General features: G+C 40.5%; 2 pseudogenes; one reads left to right on the top strand and one right to left on the bottom strand.

Moving 5' to 3' along the window:
- Positions 1 to 5,158, bottom strand: part of LOC102492795 (periphilin-1 pseudogene) — a 16,578-nt pseudogene extending 11,420 nt beyond the window's left edge.
- Position 5,159: 1 nt separating this feature from the next.
- The window catches only part of LOC106736460 (zinc finger protein 25-like), a 62,914-nt pseudogene continuing 62,093 nt past the window's right edge, over positions 5,160 to 5,980 (top strand).

Genomic DNA, 5,980 nt, shown 5'->3' with positions numbered 1-5,980 from the left:
GACTTCACTCTTCTACCCTCCAGAACTGTGGAATAAAAGGTTTCTGAGTGTACAGCCATGTAGCTGAGGTTACTTCCTTACAACAACCTTAAGAAAAGCCACAAGTGGCAGATCCCTTCCAGTAAGGAGTGACTTTCAGAAAAACTAGTAGGGGACCAGCAGTTAGTGCAATGGCTATGTCACTGGACTCCCATGTAGTCGACCGCAGTTCAAGTCCCAGACCCAGTGGCTTAAACTCACACTGGGTGCATGTGCGTGCCCAAGATTCCGAGAGGAGAATGGAGGAGAAGGGATTGTGGTGTGGCCATCCCCCCGGGGGCTGATTTCTCGCTTTCTGTCTCCCTGTCTCTCTCTGCACACACACACACCCTATAACAGAAACCTCTCCAAAAACAAACAAACAAACAAACAAACAAACCTGCTAGGTATGTCCCTTGTCTTACCACATGTAGCTGATGGAGACATTAAGGTATTTAAGGAATTAGAGGTATTTTTACAAGGAATTGACAATTTTGCTGGCTATTATGAGGATTAAGAGACCTAATGTGGAAGAAAGGGCTTTCAAAAGATATTGAGGATCAGGGATATCTGATACTTTCCCACTAATCTTTTAAGAAAAATAGATTCTCTTCTCATTTCCTCATTCGGTGTCTGAAACTCTGGTTGTCTCAGTTTTCTAATAAGATTTCTTATTGTTTACTTCTAGGTTACATAGACTAATTTACAAGGATATAGGTAAGCATAGACAAGGAGTCAGGGTTCCTGACATCGATATGGGGCTGGGGAGAAATGCAGAGCAATACATCTGGTTTGAGAAGTAACACCTTGGACCTTGAAATGATGAACCCAGGTCTTGAGTAACACAGGACATGATTTACAATTTTAAATTTTATACCAAGTCTTGGGATGAGATGTCCTGGAGTCTGATAGAGGAAGACAAAAAGCTAAAGAGAGAGGAAAATTCTTAAATTTAACTTGGTGAATTAAAATTCCATGAGGGACATTAAAAGCAAAAATGAAAGCCAATAATCATCATTTGGTAGATAAATTCACTTAGAAAAAATAACTCTAGCATGGCAATCTCAATAGGAACTTACATCAAGTATATTTAAGTTCCTCAAAGAAATAAAATAAAAAATACCATACAAATAGCATGTAATATGGTGAAATAAACAAAACAAAACAAGCCAGGCCAGCAGGTGGTGTAAAGGTTAAGGCACTGGACACTCCCACATGACCAACCGCAGTTCAAGTCTCAGACCCAGTAGCTTGAAAATCATGCTGGCATAATTTTCATTTGGACATGTGTGCATGACCAAAATCTCAAGAGGAGAATCAGGAAAGGAGAATGCAGTGTAGTCATCATCCCAAGGGGTGATTTCTATCTCTCTCTCTCTCTGTATGTTTCTGTCTTTCTCCATTGAGCACATGCATAAAAACAACAAAAAACAAAAAACAAAAAACACACAAGTAAATGTACATTAAAAAGAAATAAACGTGATACACAAAGATGAGAATTCATTAAATTAAAAGACATACTAACTGAAATAATATTTTTACATTATATTGTCAGAAAAAAATACTAGGAGCAGGGCTGAACAAAGTAATGAGAGGATAGACTATTTGGAAAGCAGTACTAAGAAAATTAGCAACAAAACAGAAGAGAGTGAGACATTAAAAGCACAAAAGTAACCTTAAAAATGGATGTTACTGGGGCCAGCAGGAGGTGTGGTGGTTAAGGCGCTAGACTCCCATATGGCCAACTGGAGTTCAAGTCCCAGACAGGGCTGCTTAAAAATCATGCTGGGTGCATGTGTGCACATGCCTAAAGTCCCAAGAGGAGAAAAAAAAAATAAGGGATTATGGGATAGTCATCTCCCCTGGGAGGTGATTTCAAACTTTCCCTCTCACTGTCTGTCTCTCTTCAATGAGCACATGCACCTTATAGCAAAACAAACAAAGAAAGAAACAAAAGATATTATTTTGAGTGGTTACAACCATGAAACATTCCAAAAGCAAAGAGAGTGATTGAAAGAAACTCTAAATGTGGAAAATAAGCAAAGGATAAATTTCCAACCTAGAACGAGGTATTTGTTTTCATTTCACTTTTAAAATGTCCAGTGAGTGCTCAGTAAAAAAAAAAAAAAAAAAAGAAAATGTTCTTAGGTATACTATGGTCAGTATGCAGACTAAAGGGGATTTTATTTTCTCACAGTAACCACAAAGATAAAACAGATTACCTACCAAATGCCAAAGAATAATAAAGTAAAACAAAGTTGACATTGGATTAAGTTTGGGGAGTTTCTAGAAGCATTTGATAACCAATAAACTGTAGCAGAAGACAGGCACATGAATATCTTGTCTGAAAGGACTGCTGTGACCTGTCTTGCATTCTTTCTGTCCTCTTCCCTTGACCTTCCTGAAGTGGAGCAAGGGGTGATCAGACAACATTTTTATGTTACTTAGTTCCACTAAGCTCTTCCCTGTTGCCCTTGCCTGTGTCCTGCCCTCAACTGCCACTGACTTAATGACCCTGCTCCTGTCACATCAATTTTCACTTTCTATCCTGTAATGGGCACCCTATTACAGACAAAATTTCTTCCTGGCTCTAGTCATCTATTTCCCTGGCCATCGTCTCTTCTCTCCTTCTGCCTTTTTCCTCATTTGAGTACACTTACCTCCAAGCCAATGGTGGGGTCTGTGCTCAATTCCAGAAGACATTTATGCTTCCCCTCCAAGGACAGCATTAAATACCTTTCAAGACTTGACTCAAAGTTAGCATCTATTTGTCTCTGTGTGTACCCTATGTTCTAACCAAAATGGCATCACCACACCGGTGCAGTTGCTCAATCCAGGAGTTATGGAATTATATTGGAGTCATCTCTGAATGGGTTATTCCAGACTTTCATTCTCATATCCAATCCATTTTCAATACATCTTAAATTTATGTGTCTGCATAGTCCAAGTTACCACTTCTGTTCCCTGAACATCTCCAACAGCCTCCATCCTGGTTTTCCTAATTCCATTTTTGCCTGTCCCAATCTATTGTCCTTACAATAGTTAAGCTAATGTTTCCAAGAAGTGAATTAGATGATATTATTTTTCTACTAAAAGCATTTCAAGCCTTCCTCACTTCTCTGAGGTAAAAACCAGGATAGTCTGTATGATCCCGTCTATCTTTTCAACCTTCTCTTACATTCCTCTCCCTCTTCTATACCACACAATGCACAGGTGGGACTGACTTCCGTTTTATATTTGCAGCAAAATCTCGCTACTGTGTTCTTTGCCTAAACCTTTCCATCATCCTCAAATACTGTTCCTCCCTCACAACCTGGTTAACTGTCACTCTTCCCATGTAAATTCTTCAGACTCCCCAGAATGCTGTTGGTGTTGTGACCAATTGTTATTCTCTTTTGTAGTAAGCTACAGTTTTCTTTATAGACTTTAATACAGAGCTTATATGTATTCTGTATAGTTAAGATAACTGTCTCCCCTTTATTGGACTACAGACATTTTTAAATTACTATATTCACCAATAGGTATCCATGTACTGAAACTATTCCTGAAGCAGTGAGTTGCTGAACAATTGCTTGTTAAACAAATGACTACGTTGATGATATGACTGCAAGTAAAACTCAAAAAAGTAAAAACTAAAACAGCCATGTCAGAAGATTATATGTTTCACAGACACTCACAATAATATTCCCACCCCAAAAGCTCTTCTAGAACCATTCCACATGAGCATCAAAATATGTTGAAATGTTCCTGTGTATTTTCTTTTAAGTGTGTTGTGCTTCCTTAAAACCATGACAGTGAAATCTCTGTCAAGCAGATCCTGCATCTTCCCTTTAGTGTCAGTACCTGCACTTCACTTTGTCTATTGGTAGCATCACGTTCTCCTGCTTATTCTTCATGTTTGTGTGTGTGTTGATGTTTGTATATTGGAAAGCTGGTATTTAGCTATTGTCTGCACTCTGGCCTAGTTTGTGGTGGTAGAGATACCCTAGTACTCAGAGTAAATGAGATGTCCATGGTGATTCCTATTGCTACCAGGGACCACAGTCCTAGCTGCATTTCACCACTCCAGTGTAACATTAACCCCGATGAATCAGGATGGACATTTTGGGGCCAGCAGGTGGCCTGGGGGTTGAAGGCACTGGAGTCAGACATGGCTAAGCATGGTTCAAGTCCCAGACCTGGCAGTTTGCTTTTTCACTTTCTCTCTCACTCTCTTTCATCAAATTAAAAAATATAATAATAAATATAGTTAAATAAAATAATTTAGAAAAAAGATGGACCTTCCTCTGTTTGAAAAGAAACACAGTGATAGCAAAATGTATATGAAATCCTTCTTGGCCTGGTTTGTGGTCAAAATCAAGAAAAAGTATATAAGTCAGGTACATCTCCCACATACAGACACACCCCAAATAATTAGAGATTTGTTAGATAAAACATGGGAATTTTTAGGCAAGTAATTATTGGAAACTTGAAGTGTAAGTAGACTTAGAATATGAAATGCACCTATCCTATAATTCTGCTATCTTATATATATACATTAGAACAGTTTTCAAATGTAATACCCATTGAACTCTCAAAAATCAGCTTATTGGGTGAGGATAAACATATTTTAATGACTGTAAGAGAATTGCCATAGTAATTATTTGTTTCTTAATAAACTAAAAGACATTTTTCATGCTTTAGATTGCATTGCTAAAAAGTACATGGTTCTACAATCGGAACAATTATTTCAGAACAACACAAGTATTATTTTTAGAGGTTTATTGGTATCCCAGGAGGGATTGCCATGCTGCACCGTGTCCGGGACTCAAACCACAGTCAACTACATGGGAGTCCAAGCGACATAGCTATTATGCCAACTGCCGGTTCCAACAAAAGTATTACTTAGTTACTAATGTCACTAAGTGACCCATGTACAAATTTCCCCATTATCCCAGAAACATCAACCAGGATTTAATAAAGAGCCAGGGTCCTGTCTCTCACTCACCTGGATAAAGACTGTTCCTCTCCTGTCACGTTCTGGTCTCCTGGTAACAGGACTCTCCTCTGTGAAAGCACAGGAACCTTCACATTGTTGCCTAATCCGGAATCGCAGAGCCTTGTGGGAAATGTAGTCTCTGCTCCGATGACGTCATCAGCACAGGCCGAAGAGAGCGGCTTTTTCAGATCCTCTCTTGCCTGTGGCGCTCAGTTCCTTCTGGGTGGTCGCTGGGGAGAACCTGCCCCCCTGCTGGCCGTGCTCAGCCGGACACGGTGTCCGTGACGGTGAGTCCGAGTGTGAAGGAGGAGGGTTGCCGGTTTTGAGGATCCTAGTAGTGGAGAGAGGTTCTGACCCTGGTCGGGGCTGGGTGGGGAGAGTGACAGGAGCGTGGGGGTGTGCAGGTGCGGGGGGAGGAAAGAGGTGACCTGGGCTTTGTTTTCAGTAGCTGCTTTGTCAGAAGGTGGGTGTGTGCATTCAGGTGTACAAAGTGGACTCCAGAAGCTCCGGAATGGGGTGATCCAGTCCAAGCTGGGCGGGGTCGGTTTGTTATAGTTTGATCAGCAAGAAAGGAGAGAACACCCGGTCATAGCCAAGTTATAGGAGTCGTTATTACCAGCGACTACGGGAGCTCTCATGTCTCTCAAAGACCCCGCAGCCCCGAGTGTAGGGAGAAGGATGCTTGTAAAGGCAAAAAACACATTTGCATTGATGTGACAGAAATGGTAATCATTGAGGAGGGGGCGGGGAAGAAAGGGAGAGGGGATCACAATGGAAAGCAGTCACAGAAGCCTGATCAAGCAGGTTAATAATTACTACAACACTTTCCAGTCTGTTGCCTAAACACAATGGGATCTTAATGGGCTTCGTGACTTGGGGCAAGGAACTTATCACTAAGGAAGTTCTCAAGGTAGGGGGTTTCAGGTTATTTAGTAAAGACTGTAGGAATGTTAATCACTCTTGTTTACACAAAATGTTCTAAGA

This window comes from Tupaia chinensis, unplaced genomic scaffold (genome assembly GCF_000334495.1).
Source record: "Tupaia chinensis unplaced genomic scaffold, TupChi_1.0 Scaffold140564_1, whole genome shotgun sequence".
In the NCBI taxonomy this organism is placed as follows: domain Eukaryota; kingdom Metazoa; phylum Chordata; class Mammalia; order Scandentia; family Tupaiidae; genus Tupaia; species Tupaia belangeri.
Note: the sequence above shows the minus strand (reverse complement) of the source record. Positions and strands in the feature narration are given on the sequence as shown.